Raw genomic sequence first — 25,472 nt, forward strand, 5'->3', positions numbered from 1 at the left:
AGAATTTAGAAAACAAATGTAACAAACTATATGCTTTCTATGGGCCACTGAGTGAGAGATGACGCACACAGGAATCAGGAGTGGCACACAAGCCCAGAGGCCAATATTTTTCTACCAATGATTGATGGAGTTATTTTCTCTGGTAGATTTTGGAACCCAAATCAAGGAAAAAAAATGTAGGCTTTCTATGGACCACAATTGGAGAGAGAGAGAGAGAGAGATGGCACACCCAGGAGTCAAGACTGGCACACAAGCAGAAAGGCCAATATTAATCTCCCACTGTTTTTTTTGGTTGTTTTTTTTTTTTTTTTTTTCAGGGAGACTTTAGAAAAAAAAATAATAAAAAAAATATGATTTTATCAGGAAGAATTTAGAAACCAAATAAAATAAAATGATTTTTTCAGGGAGAATTTAGAAAACAAATAAAACCAAAAATAGGCGTTCTATGGCCCACTGACTGAGAGATGACGCACCCAGGAGTCAAGACTGGCACACAAGCAGAAAGGCCAATATTAATCTCCCACTGTTTTTTTTGGTTGTTTTTTTTTTTTTTTTTTTCAGGGAGACTTTAGAAAAAAAAATAATAAAAAAAATATGATTTTATCAGGAAGAATTTAGAAACCAAATAAAATAAAATGATTTTTTCAGGGAGAATTTATAAAACAAATAAAACCAAAAATAGGCGTTCTATGGCCCACTGACTGAGAGATGACGCACCCAGGAGTCAAGACTGGCACACAAGCAGAAAGGCCAATATTAATCTCCCACTGTTTTTTTTGGTTGTTTTTTTTTTTTTTTTTTTCAGGGAGACTTTAGAAAAAAAAATAATAAAAAAAATATGATTTTATCAGGAAGAATTTAGAAACCAAATAAAATAAAATGATTTTTTCAGGGAGAATTTAGAAAACAAATAAAACCAAAAATAGGCGTTCTATGGCCCACTGACTGAGAGATGACGCACCCAGGAGTCAAGACTGGCACACAAGCAGAAAGGCCAATATTAATCTCCCACTGTTTTTTTTTTTTTTTTTCAGGGAGACTTTAGAAAAAAAAATAATAAAAAAAATATGATTTTATCAGGAAGAATTTAGAAACCAAATAAAATAAAATAATTTTTTCAGGGAGAATTTAGAAAACAAATAAAACCAAAAATAGGCGTTCTATGGCCCACTGACTGAGAGATGACGCACACAGGAGTCAGGAGTGGCACACAAACCCAGAGGCCAATATTTTTCTACCAATGATTGATGTAGTTATTTTCTCTGGTAGATTTTAGAACCCAAATCAAGGAAAAAAAATATAGGCTTTCTATGGACCACAATTGGAGAGAGAGAGAGAGAGAGAGAGAGAGAGAGAGAGAGAGAGAGAGATGGCACACCCAGGAGTCAAGACTGGCACACAAGCAGAAAGGCCAATATTAATCTCCCACTGTTTTTTTGGTTGTTTTTTTTTTTTTTTTTTTTCAGGGAGACTTTAGAAATAAAAATAATAAAAAAAATATGATTTTATCAGGAAGAATTTAGAAACCAAATAAAATAAAATGATTTTTTCAGGGAGAATTTAGAAAACAAATAAAACCAAAAATATGCGTTCTATGGCCCACTGACTGAGAGAGAGAGAGAGATGGAACGCTTAGTACTGGCACACAAGCCCAAAGGGCAATATTAATCTCCCTTTTTTTTTCCAGGGAGAATTTCTGAAACCCAAAAAAAAAATAAAATAGGCTTTCTATGGCCCACTATTTGTGAGAGAGATGGGACGCTCAGGACTGGCACAGATGGCACGCTCAGGACTGGCACAGAAGCCCAGAGGCCAATATTAATCTCCCTTTTTTTCTGGGAGAATTTATAAAACCAAAAAAATATTTAAATAGGCTTTCTATGGCCCACTATTTGTGAGAGAGATGGCACGCTCAGGACTGGCACAGATGGCACGCTCACAACTGGCACAGAAGCCCAGAGGCCAATATTAATCTCCCTTTTTTTCTGGGAGAATTTATAAAACCAAAAAAATATTTAAATAGGCTTTCTATGGCCCACTATTTGTGAGAGAGATGGCACGCTCAGGACTGGCACAGATGGCACGCTCACAACTGGCACACAAGCCCAGAGGCCAATATTAATCTCCCTTTTTTCAGGGAAAATTTATAAAACCAAAAAAAAAATTAAATAGGCTTTCTATGGCCCACTATTTGTGAGAGAGATGGCACGCTCAGGACTGGCACAGATGGCACGCTCACAACTGGCACACAAGCCCAGAGGCCAATATTAATCTCCCTTTTTTCAGGGAAAATTTATAAAACCAAAAAAAAAATTAAATAGGCTTTCTATGGCCCACTATTTGTGAGAGAGATGGGACGCTCAGGACTGGCACAGATGGCACGCTCAGGACTGGCACAGAAGCCCAGAGGCCAATATTAATCTCCCTTTTTTTCAGGGAGAATTTATAAAACCCAAAAAAAAATAAAATAGGCTTTCTATGGCCCACTATTTGTGAGAGAGATGGCACACTCAGGACTGGCACACAAGCCCAAAGGCCAATATTAATCTCCCACTGTATTTTTATCAGGGAGAATTTATACACCCCACAAAAAAAAATACAGAAAAATGAAAAGGCTTTCTATGGCCCACTATGTGAGAGAGATGGCACACACAGGGATGGCACTCTAGCAGAAATGCCAAATTGCCAATCTTAATCTCCCACCAAAAAAAAAAAAAAAAAAAAAACAGGGAATGTCCTACAATTACTATCTCCCTGCCTGCAGTAATCTCAGCCAGGTATGGCAGGCAGCTACTATCTCCCTGCCTGCAGTAATCTCAGCCAGGTATGGCAGGCAGCAATAAGGAGTGGACTGATGCACAAATGAAATAAAAAGTGTGGACAAACAAAAAAGATAGCTGTGCAGAAAGGAAGGAACAAGAGGATTTGTGCTTTGAAAAAAGCAGTTGGTTTGCACAGCGGCGTACACACAGCAATGCAGCTATCAGGGAGCCTTCTAGGGCAGCCCAATGAGCTACAGCGCTGAGGGGAAAAAAAAAAAAAAAAAAAATTCCACTGTCCCTGCACACCGAGGGTGGTGTTGGACAGTGCAAATCGCTGCAGCACAAGCGGTTTTGTGGTTAATGGACCCTGCCTAACGCTATCCCTGCTTCTGACAAAGCGGCAGCAACCTCTCCCTAAGCTCAGATCAGCAGCAGTAAGATGGCGGTCGGCGGGAACGCCTCTTTATAGCCCCTGTGACGTCGCAGACAGCAAGCCAATCACTGCAATGCCCTTCTCTAAGATGGTGGGGACCAGGACCTATGTCATCACGCTGCCCACACTCTGCGTTTACCTTCATTGGCTGAGAAATGGCGCTTTTCGCGTCATTGAAACGCGACTTTGGCGCGAAAGTCGCGTACCGCATGGCCGACCCCGCACAGGGGTCGGATCGGGTTTCATGAAACCCCGACTTAGCCAAAAGTCGGCGACTTTTGAAAATGTTCGACCCGTTTCGCTCAACCCTAATAAAGACCTTTTTTTATGGAGTATTTATCATCAAAGAGCAGCACTCAGCTCAGCTACAGTGTCTGTAATAACATAGCCTGATTTTGGTGGCAATATTAGGCGGTTCCTTATAATTTATGCCATATAATTTACTGAATGTTATAGGGAAAATTGCTCCAGAATTGTAACCCATTTAGCTTGACGAATCTATCCCATTGTATGTCCAGTAAACAGATAAATATAAGCAAAGCTATTTTGTGCATAACCCCTTAACGCCAAATGACAGGTGTAAGGGAAACACACGCACGGAGAGGACCGGGGGATACGGATATCTCACCACCATCACCAATCTGTGATGACGCTTACACAGGCACAGGTCTCGGGTGCCCCCCTAACCATCAGGTCAAAAAGGGAACTGTGCCTAGGATAAGTAGTTGCCGGAGATGCTGCCCTGTACGTACTGCTTATCCGGGCACTCTGCAGTGATGGTGGTATATATATCACCAGTCCTAGGCCAGTAATATACAGTATATATAAACTTCCGATCCGTCACTGCCAGGATCACCCAATAACACCAGAATGGTATGCTGCCATCAGTTTCTCATTAGATATAAGCCCGGTTCGTTAACAAGCTTATATCGGGTCAGAAACCAACCCCAGGTAGCGTATAAGTACTAGCCGGACTCACACACGTGGGAAATCGGGTTTCGAGATAAAACAGCAGCCCAAAATTAACTGATGTTTTAAATGCCAAAAGGTGTTAGGGCTAGCGGAATGCACCAAATAATAAGATGGAATAAGGTGCGTTCGCAGCCCGGGGTCCACCGTGCAGAGATGGAACCTGCTGCCAAGTAATGATGGACTATATGGCGGTACAATGTGAATACACACACGAGTAAACTTCACCCTGTGTGAAGGAAGGCACAGACTCTAGCGAAACTGGGGCCACAGTTCTCAAGCTCTCGGTGGGGACAATATCAGATATCAAGGGCAAAGGATACTTATTCTTAACGGTGATGGCGTTAAGACCCCTGTAGTCTATGCATGGACGCAATTCCCCATTCTTCTTCTGCACGAAGAAGAACCCTGCCCCAGCAGGTGACACTGACTTCCTAATGAATCCTCTTGCCAGATTTTCCTGGATGTACTGTGACATTGCCTCCGTCTCCGGGAGAGATAACGGATAGACTCGATCCTGGGGAGGCTCAGCACCAGGCAAGAGATCAATAGGACAGTCATAGGGGCGATGGGGCGGAAGGGTGTCCGCCGCCTTTTTGGAGAACACGTCTGCATAAGACCAATATTGCTTGGTGAGAGAGGAAAGATCTGCGGGTACCTCTGTAGTAGCAACCTGAACGCAGTCCCTCTGACACCTACCCCCACAAGATTCGCCCCATCCCAGGATTCTGCCAGAGGCCACTCGATATGAGGAGAGTGGTACCGTAGCCAAGGTATTCCCAACAGGACCTCATCAATTCCCTCAGGAATGATGAGCAGAGATATAATCTCCTGATGGGATGGTGACATGGACAGAGTAAAAGGGATACTCTGGTGTGTTATCTGTGAGGGCAGTGTCGACCCATTCACCACTCGTACCGTTACTGGTTGAGCTAGCATAACCAGGGGTATTGCGTGACATTGGGCGAAGGCAGAAGACATAAAATTGCCCTCCGCCCCAGAATCTACGCAGAGCTCTACCGAGTGGGAGGATGAGCCTATAATAATTGTCCCATTATAGGACAATTTGGAGGCAAACGTCGCCGTGTCTAGTGTACCTCCACCTACTACCACTAGACGCTGACGTTTCCTCAACCGCTGGGGACATCTGGTGGCAAGATGTCCTGACTGCTGGCAAACATGACAGACCTTGAGTGCACAAGCGGTCCGGGACTTAGATCCAGCTCATGACATTTCCATGGCCTCATGTGACTCAGGAACCAGGACCGGAGATTCCAGAGCTTTGGCGAAGGTAGGAGCCAGCTGAAACCTCTGCCTACACTGGGCTCGCTCTAACCTCCACTCGTTAAAATGGAGGTCATTACGAGTAGAGATAGTTAATAACTCCTCCAGTGTGGCAGGAATCTCCCTAGTGGCCAGAGCGTCCTTCACGTGATCAGCCAGCCCCCTCCAAAGTATAGAGATAAGGGCTTTATCCGACCACTGCAGCTCAGAAGCTAAAGTGCGGAAGTGGACGGCAAAATGGCTGACCAAGGACTCACCCTCAGTTAATGCCAGCAGTTGGAGCGCAGTATCATGGGTGAATTGAGGTCCTAAAAAGACCTGTTTCAGAGTGCTCAGGAACAGTGGAGCACTCGGCACCACATGATCGCCACGCTCCCACAGCGGCGTAGCCCATTCCAACGCCCTGTCTGACAAGAGAGACACAATAAATCCCACTTTAGCCCGCTCTGTGGGAAAACGTGCAGCCAGGATCTCGAGGTGAATAGAGCACTGACTCACGAATCCCCTACAAGATTTGCTATCTCCAGAAAATTTTTCTGGCAGCGGGAGGCGAGATAATGTCGGAACAGGGGTGGCAGTGGACAAGGTTGCTGCAGCCACGCTAGCAACCTGTACAGCAAGTGCGGTAACATCCACAGCTGAGGTTGAGCTCTCGAGAGCCGCCAACCTACCCTCCAGCTGCTGGATATACCGCAAGAATTGCTGTTTGTCCGTCATTACTAGCCAGACCCTGGCACAAGTGTGATGTTAGGGCTAGTGGAACGCACCAAATAATAAGATGGAATAAGGTGCGTTTGCAGCCCGGGGTCCACCATGCAGAGATGGAACCTGCTGCCAAGTAATGACGGACTATATGGCGGTACAATGTGAATGCACACACGGGTAAACTTCACCCTGTGTGAAGGAAGTGAACCCTGTTGCGTCACAGGGCCGCAGTACCGCACGTAACAAAACTAATAAAAAAATAGCACGAGAGTGCGAACTGTGCCGTACTGACGGACGCCACTAACCACCCTGACTTGGGTTAAAGAAGCGCTCTAATGGCGCGTGGCACCGTACTGGCGGTCACAGCAGTAGGCGCTGTTTCGTGTGTAAACGCTGTGAGTTCAGCCGGGCGCTAGATTGCAGCCATAAACCTTACGCGAACAGTCATACACAAGGGATGGGTTTTTTAAGGAACGACATCAACACACACACGATTACAATTGTACACTAACGCATGGCCGTGCAGTCATGCGAAGCTTATATAGCTGCAGCATGTATAGGACCTTCCAATAAAGGACCAATGGGAAGCTGCCACAGAAGTTTAGCACCTTCAGGATCTTCCTTGTTATGACCTGGTGGTCCGGACAATAATGCACCTGGTGGTAAAGAGCACACGGAATGACCTGATAGTTACTGATAATTAAGGACGAGCTCTGGGATGTGGGAACTCTGCTGACCGCAAGCCCTAATCCTATCACACACACTAGAAATAGCCGTGGATTGCTCCTAACGCTCCCTATGCAACTCGGCACAGCCTAAGGAACTAGCTAGCCCTGAAGATAGAAAAATAAAGCCTACCTTGCCTCAGAGAAATTCCCCAAAGGAAAAGGCAGCCCCCCACATATAATGACTGTGAGTAAAGATGAAAATACAAACACAGAGATGAAATAGATTTAGCAAAGTGAGGCCCGACTTACTGAACAGACAGAGGATAGGAATGGTTGCTTTGCGGCAGCACAAAAACCTACAAAAAGACCACGCAGAGGGCGCAAAAAGACCCTCCGCACCGACTCACGGTGCGGAGGCACTCCCTCTGCGTCCCAGAGCTTCCAGCAAGCAAGACAACAATAAAAATAGCAAGCTGGACAGAAAAATAGCAAACCAAAGAAAATACAAGCAGGAACTTAGCTTCTGCTGGGAAGACAGGTCACAAGAACGATCCAGGAGTGAAGTAGACCAATACTGGAACATTGACAGGTGGCATGGAGCAAAGATCTAAGTGGAGTTAAATAGAGCAGCCAGCTAAAGAATTAACCTCGTCACCTGTGGAAGGAAACTCAGAAACACCCACCAGAGGAAGTCCATGGACAGAACCAGCCGAAGTACCATTCATGACCACAGGAGGGAGCCCGACAACAGAATTCACAACAGTACCCCCCCCTTGAGGAGGGGTCACCGAACCCTCACCAGAGCCCCAGGCCAACCAGGATGAGCCAAATGAAAGGCACGAACCAGATCAGCAGCATGAACATCAGAGGCAAAAACCCAGGAATTATCTTCCTGACCATAACCCTTCCACTTGACCAGGTACTGGAGTTTCCGTCTCGAAATACGAGAATCCAAAATCTTCTCCACCACATACTCCAACTCCCCCTCAACCAACACTGGGGCAGGAGGATCAACGGATGGAACCACAGGCGCCACGTATCTCCGCAATAACGACCTATGGAACACATTATGGATGGCAAAAGAAGCAGGAAGGGCCAAACGAAATGACACAGGATTGATAACCTCAGAAATCTTATACAGACCAATGAAACGAGGCTTAAACTTAGGAGAGGAAACCTTCATAGGAACATAACGAGACGACAACCAAACCAAATCCCCAACACGAAGTCGGGGACCCACACAGCGCCGGCGGTTAGCGAAACGTTGAGCCTTCTCCTGGGACAATGTCAAATTGTCCACCACATGAGTCCAAATCTGCTGCAACCTATCCACCACAGTATCTACACCAGGACAGTCCGAAGACTCAACCTGCCCTGAAGGGAAACGAGGATGGAAACCAGAATTGAAGAAAAACGGCGAAACCAAAGTAGCCGAGCTGGCCCGATTATTAAGGGCGAACTCAGCCAACGGCAAAAAGGACACCCAATCATCCTGATCAGCAGAAACAAAGCATCTCAGATAAGTTTCCAAAGTTTGATTAGTTCGTTCGGTTTGGCCATTAGTCTGAGGATGAAAAGCCGAGGAAAAAGACAAATCAATGCCCATCCTAGCACAAAAGGATAGCCAAAACCTCGAAACAAACTGGGAACCTCTGTCAGAAACGATGTTCTCCGGGATACCATGTAAACGAACCACATGCTGGAAAAATAATGGCACCAAATCAGAGGAGGAAGGCAATTTAGACAAAGGTACCAAATGGACCATCTTAGAAAAGCGATCACAAACCACCCAAATGACCGACATCTTTTGAGAGATGGGGAGATCCGAAATAAAATCCATAGAAATATGCGTCCAGGGCCTCTTCGGGACAGGCAAGGGCAAAAGCAACCCACTGGCACGAGAACAGCAGGGCTTAGCCCGAGCACAAGTCCCACAGGACTGCACAAAAGAACGCACATCCCGTGACAAAGACGGCCACCAAAAGGATCTAGCCACCAAATCTCTGGTACAAAAGATTCCAGGATGCCCAGCCAACACTGAACAATGAATCTCAGAGATAATTCTACTAGTCCATCTATCAGGGACAAACAGTTTCTCCGCTGGGCAACTTTCAGGTCTATCAGCCTGAAATTTTTGCAGCACCCGCCGCAAATCAGGGGAGATGGCAGACAAAATTACCCCCTCTTTGAGAATACCCGCCGGCTCAGAAACACCCGGAGAGTCAGGCACAAAACTCCTTGACAGGGCATCAGCCTTCACATTCTTAGAGCCCGGAAGGTACGAAACCACAAAATCAAAACGGGAGAAAAATAACGACCATCGAGCCTGTCTCGGATTCAACCGTTTGGCAGACTCAAGATAAGTCAAATTCTTGTGATCTGTCAAGACCACCACGCGATGCTTGGCTCCTTCAAGCCAATGACGCCACTCCTCGAATGCCCACTTCATGGCCAACAACTCTCGATTACCAACATCATAATTACGCTCAGCAGGCAAAAACTTTCTAGAAAAGAAAGCACATGGCTTCATCACCGAGCCATCAGAACTTCTTTGCGACAAAACAGCCCCTGCTCCAATCTCAGAAGCATCAACCTCAACGTGAAACGGGAGCGAAACATCTGGCTGGCACAACACAGGGGCAGAAGAAAAACGACGCTTCAACTCCTGAAAAGCCTCTACAGCTGCAGAAGACCAATTGACCACATCAGCACCCTTCTTGGTCAAATCAGTCAACGGTTTAGCAACACTAGAAAAATTAGCGATGAAGCGCCGATAAAAATTAGCAAAGCCCAGGAACTTTTGCTGGCTCTTCACAGATGTCGGCTGAGACCAATCGTAAATGGCCTGGACTTTAACAGGGTCCATCTCGATAGTAGAAGGGGGAAAAATGAACCCCAAAAATGAAACCTTCTGAACTCCAAAGAGACACTTTGACCCCTTCACAAACAAGGAATTCGCACGAAGGACCTGGAACACCATTCTGACCTGCTTCACATGAGACTCCCAATCATCCGAAAAGACCAAAATATCATCCAAATACACAATCAGGAATTTATCCAGGTACTCTCGGAAGATGTCATGCATAAAGGACTGAAATACTGATGGAGCATAGGAAAGCCCGAATGGCATAACCAGGTACTCAAAATGGCCCTCGGGCGTATTAAATGCTGTTTTCCATTCATCGCCTTGTTTAATACGCACAAGATTATACGCCCCTCGAAGATCTATCTTGGTGAACCAACTAGCCCCTTTAATACGAGCAAACAAATCAGACAGCAATGGCAAAGGATACTGAAATTTGACTGTAATTTTATTAAGAAGGCGGTAATCAATACAAGGTCTCAAAGAACCATCCTTCTTGGCCACAAAAAAGAACCTTGCTCCTAACGGTGATGACGACGGGCGAATATGGCCTTTCTCCAAGGATTCCTTTATATAACTCCGCATAGCGGCGTGTTCTGGCACAGATAAATTGAACAATCGGCCCTTAGGAAACTTACTACCAGGAATCAAATTAATTGCACAATCGCAATCCCTATGAGGAGGTAGGGCACTGGCTTTGGGCTCATCAAATACATCCCGATAATCCGACAAAAACTCTGGAACTTCAGAAGGAGTGGAAGACGAAATAGACAAAAATGGAACATCACCATGTACCCCCTGGCAACCCCAGCTGGACACAGACATAGATTTCCAGTCCAATACTGGATTATGAACCTGTAGCCATGGCAACTCCAAAACGACCACATCATGCAGATTATGCAACACCAGAAAGCGGATATCCTCCTGATGTGCAGGAGCCATGCACATGGTCAATTGGGTCCAGTACTGAGGCTTATTCTTGGCCAAAGGCGTAGCATCAATTCCTCTCAATGGAATAGGATACTGCAAGGGCTCCAAGAAAAAACCACAGCGCCTAGCATACTCCAAGTCCATCAAATTCAGGGCAGCGCCTGAATCCACAAATGCCATAACAGAATAGGATGACAACGAGCAAATCAGAGTAACGGACAATAGAAATTTAGACTGTACCGTACCAATGGTGGCAGACCTAGTGAACCGCTTAGTGCGCTTAGGACAATCGGAGATAACATGAGTGGAATCACCACAGTAAAAACATAGCCCATTCCGACATCTGTGTTCTTGCCGTTCAGCTCTGGTCAAAGTCCTATCACATTGCATAGGCTCAGGCCCATGCTCAGATAGTACCGCCAAATGGTGCACAGCTTTACGCTCACGCAAGCATCGATCGATCTGAATGGCCAAAGACATAGACTCATTCAGACTAGCAGGCATGGGAAATCCCACCATGACATCCTTAAGGGCTTCAGAGAGACCCTTTCTGAAGATTGCTGCCAGGGCACATTCATTCCACTGAGTGAGCACAGACCACTTTCTAAACTTCTGACAATATATCTCCGCTTCATCCTGACCCTGACACAGAGCCAGCAAGATTTTCTCTGCCTGATCCACTGAATTAGGTTCGTCATAAAGCAATCCAAGCGCCAGGAAAAACGCATCAACATCACGCAATGCCGGATCTCCTGGCGCAAGGGAAAATGCCCAGTCTTGAGGGTCACCACGTAACAAAGAAATTATGATCTTTACTTGTTGAACAGGGTCACCTGAGGAGCAAGGTTTCAAGGCAAGAAACAATTTACAATTATTTTTGAAATTCAAGAACTTAAATCTATCACCAAAAAACAAATCAGGAATTGGAATCCTAGGCTCTGACATCGGATTCTGAACCACAAAATCTTGAATGTTTTGTACCCTTGTAGTGAGATTATCCATCCAAGAGGACAGACCTTGAATGTCCATGTTTACACCTGTGTCCTGAACCACCCAGAGGTAAAGGGGAAAAGAGAGACAAAACACACTGCAAAGAAAAAAAAATGGTCTCAGAACTTCTCTTATCCCTCTATTGAGATGAATTAGTGCTTTGGGCCACCTGTACTGCTATGACCTGGTGGTCAGGACAATAATGGACCTGGTGGTTAAGAGCACACGGAATGACCTGATAGTTACTGATAATTAAGGACGAGCTCTGGGATGTGGGAACTCTGCTGACCGCAATCTCTAATCCTATCACACACACTAGAAATAGCCGTGGATTGCTCCTAACGCTCCCTATGCAACTCGGCACAGCCTAAGGAACTAGCTAGCCCTGAAGATAGAAAAATAAAGCCTACCTTGCCTCAGAGAAATTCCCCAAAGGAAAAGGCAGCCCCCCACATATAATGACTGTGAGTAAAGATGAAAATACAAACACAGAGATGAAATAGATTTAGCAAAGTGAGGCCCGACTTACTGAACAGACTGAGGATAGGAAAGGTTGCTTTGCGGTCAGCACAAAAACCTACAAAAAGACCACGCAGAGGGCGCAAAAAGACCCTCCGCACCGACTCACGGTGCGGAGGCGCTCCCTCTGCGTCCCAGAGCTTCCAGCAAGCAAGACAACAATAAAAATAGCAAGCTGGACAAAAAAATAGCAAACCAAAGAAAATACAAGCAGGAACTTAGCTTCTGCTGGGAAGACAGGTCACAAGAACGATCCAGGAGTGAACTAGACCAATACTGGAACATTGACAGGTGGTATGGAGCAAAGATCTAAGTGGAGTTAAATAGAGCAGCCAGCTAACGAATTAACCTCGTCACCTGTGGAAGGAAACTCAGAAACACCCACCAGAGGAAGTCCATGGACAGAACCAGCCGAAGTACCATTCATGACCACAGGAGGGAGCCCGACAACAGAATTCACAACACTTCCTGGAGGACCAATGGGAACCGCTGCACCATCTTAGCATGTGACCCTCGAGCTCCAACGGGAGATCTCACCCTGGGCATGCTCAGAAGGGAAAAAGCAGGACTTAGTCCCAAAAGCGTCTGCTCGCCGCTGCCCAGCACTGGCTTCAATGGCAGAAGCAGGAAAAGCAGCAGTAACCCTATGCACAGAGAGAGACTGAGCAAGACGCTGGGACCGACGTCTCTGCTGAGCAGACTCCACTGCGGCTGGAGAAGAATGGGAGACCGCAGCAGAGATGGTTCGAGATTCCCCCTGTGCAGAAGCGGGAACTCGACACCTAACAAAAGGCACACTAGATACTGCAAATAAATACAGAGTAATACACAGAAATTCAGTGTCAGACTGGAGCACCTTGGGCCCTCCAGAGAAAATCATTCTTGGGGTCCACTATGTAGCTACATAGAAATAAACATAAGACCACCTATTGTGTAGTAAAATACGCTAATATCAGGGTATAATAAGAGATAGTTGTCACAATTCACACCGTGACCGTCACCCCTACGTCACGGGTCGGGGTGACTTTAGCCAACAGACGGCTATCACATGTGCAGGGGGCTTATCTTAGTTATCCCTCCACTCCACAATGTGATGAAAAAACACACACAAGGCTATTGACCTCTTAGTTTACAGCAGGGGCTTATTTTAGGTATCCAACGAACTGCAGGGATTTATGTATATCCCGCTTACAATAGTACACGTCTTAATTATGTAGCAAGGGTTGGGGTAGCCTACCCTCATAGAATATAATGTAGCCTCCCTCATAGAATATAATGTAGCCTCCCTCATAGATTATAATGCAGCCCCCCTTATAAAATAATGTAGCCCCCCTCACGAATATAATGCAGCCCCCTCATAGAATATAATGCAGCACCCCACAAAATATAATGCAACTCCATCATAAGGTATAATGCAGTCCCCGCCATAGAATGTAATGTAGCACCCTCATATGGTATAATGCAGTCCCCCTCATATAGTATAATGCAGTCCCCCATAGAGTATACTGTAAACCCCTCATAGGGCATAATGCTGCCCCTCACATATAGTATAATGTAGCCCCCGCAGAATATAATGTAGTCCCCTGAGAATCTTTAAAGATTAAAAATAATGGTCTATCAATGACTGTACCCAATTCCTGCAGTACTCGGGGGTGTATCCCATCCAGGTCCGGGGATTTGTCAACTTTAAACCGGGGTCACACTACAGCGTAATACGGACGAGTGCTAAGTGATAAAAAATCGCATAGCACTCGGACCAATGTTAAACTAAGGGGCAGCTCCCATCATCTGTTTTTTTCTTGTCCGTATTATACTTGCGAGTGAATTCGCAGCATGCTGCGATTGTCCGCGTATCTCAGCCAATCAACGCCAATGCAAGTCTATGGGTGCGAGAAAAAATCGCACAGCACACGGACCATGCGTATGACTTGCGAGAAATTCTCAGGCATTGAGCAGGTGACAGGAAATTGGCTCAGCCATTATTTGCTCATTTTACTAGTGTGTGACAAAATCTCACCATACGGCTGACACACGGATGACACACGAATACTTTTTTGAGAAAAAAGCGCATCCTGGCATTGCACACGGATGACATACGGATCACCATACGGAGAACATTTGTGCAATTCTTGGCAGACAAAATCGGACAGATTTTTTATACATTGTGTGTGACTCCAGCCTTAGTGATTTTTAGACGCCTCTGTACTTCCTGCTGGGTTAAGCAGGTGACATTTATTGGAGAATTTTTGTTATCACTGATCATATTGTCTGCCATGCGATTTTCTTGTGTAAATACTGCAGAAAAAAAAAGTCATTTAGCATATTGGCTTTTTCCTCATCCTCATCCACCATTTCACCCAGACTATTTTAAGGGGGCCAACACTATCATTTTTTAGTTTCTTACTATTTACGTAGGTAAATAATATTTTGTAATTATTTTTACTCTCTCTGGCAATGAGTCTCTCTGTCTCAATCTTTGCTGCCTTGATTTGCTTTTTACAGAATTTATTTAATTTTCTGTATTTATTTAATGCCTCATCACTACCTACTTGCTTTAATTCTCTAAATGCTTTCTTTATGCTATGTTTATTCCCATATGGTATATACTGTGCACAGGTTCTATCCAGGATGCTAATAAACGTCTCCCATTTTCTTTGTGTATTTTTATGTCTCAAGATATCGTCCCAGTTAATTGCACCAAGATCATCTCTCATCCGTTGGAAATTTGCCCTCCTGAAGTTTAGTGTCCTTGTAACCCCTCTACTACACATCTTATTAAAGGATACATGAAAACTTATTATTTTGTGATCACTATTCCCCAAGTGACCCCCAACCCTTATATTTGCGATGCGGTCTGGCCTGTTGGTTAATATTAGGTCTAGCAGTGCCCCCCTTCTTGTTGGGTCCTGAACCAGTTGTGAAAGGTAATTGTCTCTCATAGTTGTAAAAAAAACGATTACCTTTGCTGGAACTGCATGTTTTTGTTCCCCAATCTATTTCAAGGTAGTTGAAGTCTCCCATAATAATGACTTCTCCTTGAGCAGGGTTATTTTTTGTGGCCAAGAAGGATGGTTCTTTGAGACCTTGTATTGATTACCACCTTCTTAAAGGGACACTGTCACCTGAATTTGGAGGGAACAATCTTCAGCCATGGAGGCGGGGTTTTTGGGTGTTTGATTCACCCTTTCCTTACCCGCTGGCTGCATGCTGGCTGCAATATTGGATTGAAGTTCATTCTCTGTCCTCCATAGTACATGCCTGCACAAGGTGCAATCTTGCCTTGCGCAGGCGTGTACTATGGAGGACAGAGAATGAACTTCAATCCAATATTGCAGCCAGCATGCAGCCAGCAGGTAAGGAAAGGGTGAATCAAACACCCAAAAACCCCACCTCCATGGCTGAAGATTGTTCCCTCCAAATTCAGGTGACAGTGTCCCTTTAATAAAATTACTGTCAAATTTCAGTATCCTTTGCCGTTGCTGTCTGACTTGTTTGCTCGTATTAAAGGGGCTAGTTGGTTTACCAAGATAGACCTTCGAGGGGCGTATAATCTTGTGCGTATTAAACGGGGCGATGAATGGAAAACAGCATTTAATACGCCCGAGGGCCATTTTGAGTACCTGGTGATGCCATTCGGGCTTTCCAATGCTCCATCAGTATTTCAGTCCTTTATGCATGACATCTTCCGAGAGTACCTGGATAAATTCCTGATTGTGTATTTGGATGATATTTTGGTCTTTTCGGATGATTGGGAGTCTCATGTGAAGCAGGTCAGAATGGTGTTCCAGGTCCTTCGTGCTAATTCCTTGTTTGTGAAGGGGTCAAAGTGTCTCTTTGGAGTTCAGAAGGTTTCATTTTTGGGGTTCATTTTTTCCCCTTCTACTATCGAGATGGACCCTGTTAAAGTCCAGGCCATTTACGATTGGTCTCAGCCGACATCTGTGAAGAGCCTGCAAAAGTTCCTGGGCTTTGCTAATTTTTATCGTCGCTTCATCGCTAATTTTTCTAGTGTTGCTAAACCATTGACTGATTTAACCAAGAAGGGTGCTGATGTGGTCAATTGGTCTTCTGCGGCCGTGGATGCATTTCAGGAATTGAAGCGTTGTTTTTCTTCTGCCCCTGTGTTGTGCCAGCCAGATGTTTCGCTCCCATTTCAGGTTGAGGTTGATGCCTCTGAGATTAGAGCAGGGGCTGTTTTGTCGCAAAGAAGTTCTGATGGCTCGGGAATGAAGCCATGTGCTTTCTTTTCTAGAAAGTTTTCGCCTGCTGAGCACAATTATGATGTTGGTAATCGAGAATTGTTGGCCATGAAGTGGGCATTCGAGGAGTGGCGTCATTGGCTGGAAGGAGCCAAGCATCGCGTGGTGGTCTTGACAGATCACAAAAATTTGACTTATCTTGAGTCTGCCAAACGGTTGAATCCGAGACAGGCTCGATGGGCGTTATTTTTCTCCCGTTTTGATTTTGTGGTTTCGTACCTTCCGGGCTCTAAGAATGTGAAGGCTGATGCCCTGTCAAGGAGTTTTGTGCCTGACTCTCCGGGTGCTTCTGAGCCGGCAGGTATTCTCAAAGAGGGGATAATTTTGTCTGCCATCTCCCCTGATTTGCGGCGGGTGCTGCAAAAATTTCAGGCTGATAGACCTGACCGTTGCCCAGCAGAAAAACTGTTTGTCCCTGATAAATGGACTAGCAGAGTTATCTCTGAGCTTCATTGTTCGGTGTTGGCTGGGCATCCTGGAATCTTTGGTACCAGAGATTTGGTGGCTAGATCCTTTTGGTGGCCTTCTTTGTCACGGGATGTGCGTTCTTTTGTGCAGTCCTGTGGGACTTGTGCTCGGGCTAAGCCCTGCTGTTCTCGTGCTAGTGGGTTGCTTTTGCCCTTGCCGGTCCCGAAGAGGCCCTGGACGCATATTTCTATGGATTTTATTTCGGATCTCCCCGTCTCTCAAAAGATGTCGGTCATTTGGGTGGTTTGTGATCGCTTTTCTAAGATGGTCCATTTGGTACCCTTGTCTAAATTGCCTTCCTCCTCTGATTTGGTGCCATTGTTTTTCCAGCATGTGGTTCGTTTACATGGCATTCCGGAGAACATCGTTTCGGACAGAGGTTCTCAGTTTGTTTCGAGGTTTTGGCGATCCTTTTGTGCTAGGATGGGCATTGATCTGTCTTTTTCCTCGGCTTTCCATCCTCAGACAAATGGCCAAACCGAACGAACTAATCAGACGTTGGAAACATATCTGAGATGCTTTGTTTCTGCTGATCAGGATGATTGGGTGTCCTTTTTGCCGTTGGCTGAGTTTGCCCTTAATAATTGGGCCAGCTCGGCTACTTTGGTTTCGCCGTTTTTCTGCAATTCTGGTTTCCATCCTCGTTTCTCTTCAGGGCAGGTTGAGTCTTCGGACTGTCCTGGTGTAGATACTGTGGTGAATAGGTTGCAGCAGATTTGGACTCATGTGGTGGACAATTTGACATTGTCCCAAGAGAAGGCTCAACATTTCGCTAACCGCCGGCGCTGTATGGGTCCCCGACTTTGTGTTAGGGATTTAGTTTGGTTGTCGTCTCGTTACGTTCCTATGAAGGTTTCCTCTCCTAAGTTTAAGCCTCGTTTCATTGGTCCGTATAAAATTTCTGAGGTTATCAATCCTGTGTCATTTCGTTTGGCCCTTCCAGATTTTTTTGCCATCCATAATGTGTTCCATAGGTCGTTGTTGCGGAGGGCCACATGCATCAGGGCCACATGCTCAATGACGCTTCTGTGGGGTGTGACTTCGGCCTCCCAGGTTTCCTTGGCTATATCCAGGAGTCCTCGTGGATGTCGGCCATATAGAAGCTCAAACGGTGAGAACCCTGTGGAGGCCTGTGGAGCTTCACGAATGGAAAACATCAGATAGGGTAAGAGACAATCCCAGTCTCTACCGTCTTTCTCTATAGCTTTTCTCAGCATGCTCTTTAGGGTCTTGTTAAACCTCTCAACAAGGCCATCTGACTGGGGATGGTACACCGAGGTCCTCAACTGGGAGATCTTCAGGGCTTTGCATAACTCCCTCATCACCTTGCTCATGAAAGGTGTACCCTGGTCAGTCAGGATCTCCTTTGGCAGACCTGTCCGGGAAAAGACATGGACCAACTCGCGGGCTATGCTTTTTGAGGAAGAATTTCTCAAGGGAATTGCCTCAGGACAGCGTGTGGCATAGTCCAGGATGACTAATATATACTGATGGCCCCGAGCTGATTTAACTAAGGGACCGACCAAGTCCATGGCAATTCTCTCGAACGGTACCTCAATAATGGGCAGTGGCACAAGGGGGTTCCGGAAATGAGGAGTAGGAGCAGTTAGCTGACATGTAGGGCAGGACCTGCAATAGTTCACTATTTCCCGGTGACACCCAGGCCAATAGAACCTCTGCACAACCCGTTCCTGCGTTTTTTCCACCCCCAGGTGTCCACCCAAGATGTGTGAATGGGCCATGTCCAACACTTTCCGTCTATACGGACCCGGCACTATCAACTGCTCTACCAACTCCTCCCGTATTTTCGTGACACGGTACAACAACTCCCCCCTCAACAGAAAATGGGGAAATCTTGTGTTTGCCCCCGGCTCCTGTACCACCCCGTCAATAACTGTGACATTATTAAAGGCTTCCCTCAGAGTGGGGTCCCTATGTTGGGCAGTCCCAAAATTTTCACCGGTAACCTCTAACTCCAGAATGTCAGATGTAGGGGATACTTCCTCCTCATCCCCAACCAGAACACAAAAAGGAAAACTGTCTGCCTCTGGGTGTGGCGATACCCTTCCAGGGTTCACTGGTTCCCTGCCAGGGAGCTCAGAACCATTTCCCCACAAATCCCAAAACAAACAGAAATCCCGGCCAATAATTATAGGGTGCAACAAGTCCTGAACCACGCCGACTATGTGGGACTCAGTGCCACATGCCGTTTCAATGTCCACCCTGGCCATAGGGTAGTCCTTTGCATCACCATGTATGCACCGCACTCCGACCTTCTTTCCTGGGAGCAGGTGGAGAGGAAAAGTGGCCCTCACCAGGGTCACTAGGCTCCCCGAGTCTAACAGTGCCGTTACTGCTCGACCGTTCACCTTTACGGGACACGCTTGAGGTCCCTCGTTGGATGGAGAGTTCACACTACAGGCTGGATACGCATAGTATGAACAACGGCGTCCCATGCTGCAGTCCATCTGCTCAGTGGTTTGGGAACAATGGGCAGCTATATGTCCTGGCTTGTGGCACCTCCAACAAATAATATTACCCGTGGGGACCTTGGGCACCACCTCCCCCGCCCTTTGTGACCTTGGACGCACCACCCCTTTTTGGGACTCAGCTGCCTTCTGGGACCCCCAGTACGGCATGGGCTGCCTCCCGAAGGAGCCTTCCAACCCTTGGTATCTCTCAACCAGTCCGATCAGTTTGTCGGCATTCTGGGGATCACCCTGGGCAACCCAAGACTGTATAGGCCTCGGGAGGGAATGGACAAACCGATCCATCATCACCCGTTCTACCATCTGTGCAGGCGCAGAGGACTCTGGCTGCAGCCATTTCTGGACCAGGTGCAACAGATCAAACATTTGGGAACGAGGTGGTTTGTCCCGGTGATAGCCCCAGGAGTGAACTCGCTGTGCCCTGACAGTCAGTGTCACCCCCAAACGTGCGAGAATCTCGGCTTTCAATTTGTGATACTCTTTGGCATCCTGCAAGGTCAAATCATAGTACGCCTTCTGGGGTTCTCCCGTCAGGTATGGCGCAAGTACCTCTGCCCACTGCTCTGGCGGAAGTTTTTCCCTCTCAGTGACCCTCTCAAACACCGTCAGGAAGGCCTCAACATCATCCCCGGGAGTCATTTTCTGCAATGCGCGTCTTACCGTCTTCCGGACGTGGGTGTCATCAGCCAAACCTGGGGTTGGGGCGCTCGCCTTGCCCTGGATGGCGGTTGCCAGAAGATGCATCTGCTGCTGATGCTCCTGCTGGCTCTGCTGCATCTGCTGCCGTTGCTCCTGCTGACTCTGCCGTTGCTCCTGCTGACTCTGCCGTTGCTCCTGCTGGCTCTGTTGTATCTGCTGCATCAACAGCCTGTTGGTCTCTTGCTGCCTTTGCTCCTGCTGGCTCTGCCTTTTCTCCTGCTGTGACTGCATCTGGACCAAGTGTTTCAGCAGGTCCTCCATTTTCTCCGGCAATGCTTGCTGGCTTGCAACAGCCTTGACCCAGGACATTCAAAAATAAACTCACGTCTCCGCTGGGAATGCTGCTCGCACGTCTACCACCAATTGTAAGGATTTCACTCACTCAGCTGCGACGGCTGACACTCAGGAGACGTGTTCCTTTAAAGTTCACTGGGTTCATTGCTTCATAAACCATGTGGCAAATAACAGAAAGCAAAATGGGCCTTTGGTTCAGGCAAAGAAAAGCAAGTGTCCAGTTCATCCGGCTCAGTCCTGAAGCCGTAACACACCCAGTAACCCATCACATGATTAGCCATGTGGTCTGACATTACCACAGGTCCTGAAACACATATACAAGATTATGTGCAAGAAAGGAATACTCCGGGCTACATTACAGCAACCAGGCACTTATGTGGCACATATCTCCCATCGACCACAAACCCTTTAGCCATGCTACAATATATACACTGCACAGTACCACTTCTTCTGCCCTGTATACTGGGTGTAATTCTCAGTATCTGTATTATTCTGTATATATACACTGCACAGTACCACTTCTTCTGCCCTGTATACTGGGTGTAATTCTCAGTATCTGTATTATTCTGTATATATACACTGCACAGTACCACTTCTTCTGCCCTGTATACTGGGTGTAATTCTCAGTATCTGTATTATCCTCTATATATACACTGCACAGTACCACTTCTTCTGCCCTGTATACTGGGTGTAATTCTCAGTATCTGTATTATTCTGTGTGTATATACACTGCACAGTACCACTTCTTCTGCCCTGTTTACTGGGTGTATTTATCAGTATCTGTATTATTCTGTGTGTATATACACTGCACAGTACCACTCCTTGTGCCCTGTATACTGGGTGTATTTATCAGTATCTGTATTATTCTGTGTGTATATACACTGCACAGTACCACTTCTTCTGCCCTGTATACTGGGTGTAATTATTAGTATCTGTATTATTCTGTATATATACACTGCACAGTACCACTTCTTCTGCCCTGTATACTGGGTGTAATTCTCAGTATCTGTATTATTCTGTGTGTATATACACTGCACAGTACCACTTCTTCTGCCCTGTATACTGGGTGTATTTATCAGTATCTGTATTATCCTCTATATATACACAGTACAGTACCACTTCTTCTGCCCTGTATACTGGGTGTAATTATCAGTATCTGTATTATTCTGTATATATACACTGCACAGTACCACTTCTTCTGCCCTGTATACTGGGTGTAATTCTCAGTATCTGTATTATTCTGTGTGTATATACACTGCACAGTACCACTTCTTCTGCCCTGTATACTGGGTGTATTTATCAGTATCTGTATTATCCTCTATATATACACAGTACAGTACCACTTCTTCTGCCCTGTTTACAGGGTGTATTTATCAGTATCTGTATTATTCCGTGTGTATATACACTGCACAGTACCACTTCTTGTGCCCTGTATACTGGGTGTATTTATCAGTATCTGTATTATTCTGTATATATACACTGCACAGTACCACTTCTTCTGTCCTATATACTGGGTGTAATTCTCAGTATCTGTATTATTCTGTATATACTGTATACACTGCACAGTACCACTTCTTCTGCCCTGTATACTGGGTGTAATTATCAGTATCTGTATTATTCTGTATATATATATATATACACTGCACAGTACCACTCCTCCTGTCCTGTATACTGGGTGTAATTATCAGTATCTGTATTATTCTGTATATATACACTGCACAGTACCCCTTATCCTGTCCTGTATACAGGGTATCTGCTTTATCCTGTATTTATATACTGCACAGTACCACTCCTCCTGTCCTGTATACTGGGTGTAATTATCAGTATCTGTATTATCCTCTATATATACACTGCACAGTACCACTTCTCCTGTCCTGTATACTGGGTGTAATTATCAGTATCTGTATTATTCTGTATATATACACTGCACAGTACCCCTTATCCTGTCCTGTATACAGGGTATCTGCTTTATCCTGTATTTATATACTGCACAGTACCACACCTCCTGTCCTGTATACTGGGTGTAATTATCAATATCTCTTAACTTAAGCAATGTATTTGGGAAGCAGAGTACTCAGAAATATGTCCAAATGTTTATGGATCCATGTTCTGGTAACAGAGTCAGTTTGCTTGGATTATGTGCTGTACCACCATACAGGGGAATCATGAATCATCTCTACTCCAGAAAAATGGTAAATTCAGCAAATGTTTTGCGCAATACGTAGTTGCAATTGCTGGCGTGTTTGCGTGACCTCTGCCGGTTTTCTGAAATAGTGGTGGAGCTTTAATGGTGGATGTGACACGGCATAATCAGACTCATTCTCTATAGTTAATGCCTTAAAATTTGCAAAATGTGTCTTGAAAAGTAAACAATTGTCTTAATCAAGATTTTATGTTTAAAAAAATAGTTGTCTTTGTTTCTCTTCTTTTTTTAAAAAATTCTCCTTGACCTTATCGATTTACAAAAAATACCCCAATCTTGCTATCTTCATCCTCACTACTGAACCAGAGAATAGGATATCTATTCCTTAAAAGATCACATTTGAGGAGCTGACTCCTAATCGCCACAGGCAAAATTATTAATAAATATTGTGCACATCATAAAGGACCGTTTATCGGCGGGAATTCTGGCACATAATTGATAAATCTCTGCCCCAAATGTAATTTTTACATTAGCATCTAAAGGGTAAAAAAAAAAAGAAAGAAAAATGGAATTCATTATACTCCAGGAGAAAGAACATTTTAGAATGGCTCATGTGACACTAGTAGAAGAAAATAAAATTATCACTTTCTTCCACACCCCTTAAATAGCAAATATCTCTTCTCGGATTTGGCAAAGTTATGGTTTGCAGCATTGTGCTTCTCTGTTTTTAGATCTGTCCTGAAATTGGCAATTTTTCAACTAACTGTCAAGGAAAAAATGTAGAACCCTCATTTATTGGGGGTCACTAAGAATACCCAGGGGCAAACTAAAACCACCTAGTTTTTAACATTGTATGTCGGTTTTATTCAGCTTGTATGTGAATTGTATCATATTGAGGGATCCGTAGAGTCAGTATTATCTGTATTCTTCTTTAATGATTTTGAATATTTTTGGTAACATCTGGTAGTGTTATGTAGGCTGTACATGGCAATGTTATATTAGCACTGTCTGGTGGTATTAATCTGATTAAAATTATGAGTAAACGGTCTAAAAATTTAAAACTGAGTTCTACTCTGCTTTTTGACCCTAAACCGATTTTCCCTGACATTCATGTAATAGTAGAGCATGAGACATGTAGTAACTCTATAATATCACTGCCATAATATAAAAACCTTTCAACAAAAATAGCATAAAATGGTGACATGATCAAAAGTGAATTGAAAGTCACTTACTTTAAAATGTAGAGTGTGAATCTTGACTTCTTTCTTTTCGTAATAACCTCTGATTACACAATAGTTAGCTTTAAATAATGTTCAGTCCTTGTAGTCACGTGTACGTGGGGAGAGACAAAAATGCTCTGTCAAAGTGCCAAATATTGGCAAAAAAATAATAAGGCAATATATATATATATATATATATATATATATATATATATATACAGTACACAGCAAAAGTTTGGACACACTGGACACACCTTCTCATTTAAAGATTCTTCTGTATTTTCATGACTATGAAAATTGTAAATTCACACTGCAGGCATCAAAACTATGAACTAACACATGTGGAATTATATACTTAACAAAAAAAGTGTGAAACAACTGAAATTATGTCTTATATTCTAGGTTTTTCAAAGCAGCCACCTTTTGCTTTGATGACTGCTTTGCACTCAGATATGACATTTCTCTTGATGAACTTCAAGAGGTAGTCACTGGGAATGGTCTTCCAACAATCTTGAAGGAGTTCCCAGAGATGCTTAGCACTTGTTGGCCCTTTTGCCTTCACTCTGCGGTCCAGCTCACCCCAAACCATCTTGGTTGGGTTCTGGTCTGGTGACTGTGGAGGCCAGTTCATCTGGCATAGCACCCCATCACTCTCCTTCTTGGTCAAATAGCCCTTACACAGCCTGGAGGTGTGTTTGGGGTCATTGTCCTGTTGAAAAATGAATGATGGTCCAACTAAATGCAAAGCGGATGGAATTGCATGCCACTGCAAGATGCTGTGGTAGCCATGCTGGTCCAGTATGCCTTCAATTTTGAATACATCCCCAACAGTGTCATCACCAAAGCACCCCCACACCATCACACCTCCTCCTCCATGCTTCACGGTGGGAACAAAGACACGGTGGTTGGAACCAAAGATCTCAAATTTGGACTCATCAGACCAAAGCACAGATTTCCACTGGTCTAATGTTCATTCCTTGTGTTCTTTAGCCCAAACAAGTCTCTTCTGCTTGTTGCCTGTCCTTAGCAGTGGTTTCCTATCAGTTATTTTACCATGAAGGCCTGCTGCACAAAGTCTCCTCTTAACAGTTGTTGTAGAGATGTGTCTGCTGCTAGAACTCTGAGTGGCATTGACCTGGTCTCTAATCTGAGCTGCTGTTAACCTGCGATTTCTGAGGCTGGTGACTCAGATAAACTTATCCTCAGAAGCAGAGGTGACTCTTGGTCTTCCTTTCCTGGGACGGTCCTCATGTGAGCCAGTTTCTTTGTAGCGCTTGATGGTTTTTGCAACTGCACTTGGGGACACTTTCAAAGTTTTCCCAATTTTTCGGACTGACTGACCTTCATTTCTTAAAGTAATGATGGCCACTCGTTTTTCTTTACTTAGCTGCTTTTTTCTTGCCATAATACAAATTCTAACAGTCTATGCAGTAGGACTATCAGCTGTGTATCCACCAGACGTCTGCACAACACAGCTGATGGTCCCAACCCCATTTATAAGGCAAGAAATCCCACTTATTAAACCTGACAGGACACACCTGTGAATTGAAAACCAGTCCCGGTGACTACCTCTTGAAGCTTATCAAGAGAATGCCAAGAGTGTGCAAAGCAGTCAGCAAAGCAAAAGGTGGCTACTTTGAAGAACCTAGAATATAAGACATAATTTCAGTTGTTTCACACATTTTTGTTAAGTATATAATTCCACATGTGTTAATTCATAGTTTTGATGCCTTCAGTGTGAATTAACAATTTTCATAGTCATGAAAATACAGAAAAA

At 44.8% G+C, this 25,472-nt stretch overlaps 1 protein-coding gene across 1 annotated transcript in view; it reads right to left on the bottom strand.

Annotated features, from left to right (window-relative positions):
* The window catches only part of LOC138661806 (cytochrome P450 2F2-like), a 154,243-nt gene extending 130,409 nt beyond the window's left edge, over positions 1-23,834 (bottom strand). Inside the window, exon 1 of the mRNA XM_069746734.1 lies at positions 23,708-23,834. The gene's annotated coding sequence lies outside the window, so the exon portion shown is untranslated. The remainder of the gene's footprint in view (positions 1-23,707) is intronic.
* Between the last annotated feature and the right edge of the window lie 1,638 nt (positions 23,835-25,472).

The sequence above is a fragment of the Ranitomeya imitator genome, chromosome 2, assembly GCF_032444005.1.
Source record: "Ranitomeya imitator isolate aRanImi1 chromosome 2, aRanImi1.pri, whole genome shotgun sequence".
Lineage (NCBI taxonomy): Eukaryota > Metazoa > Chordata > Amphibia > Anura > Dendrobatidae > Ranitomeya > Ranitomeya imitator.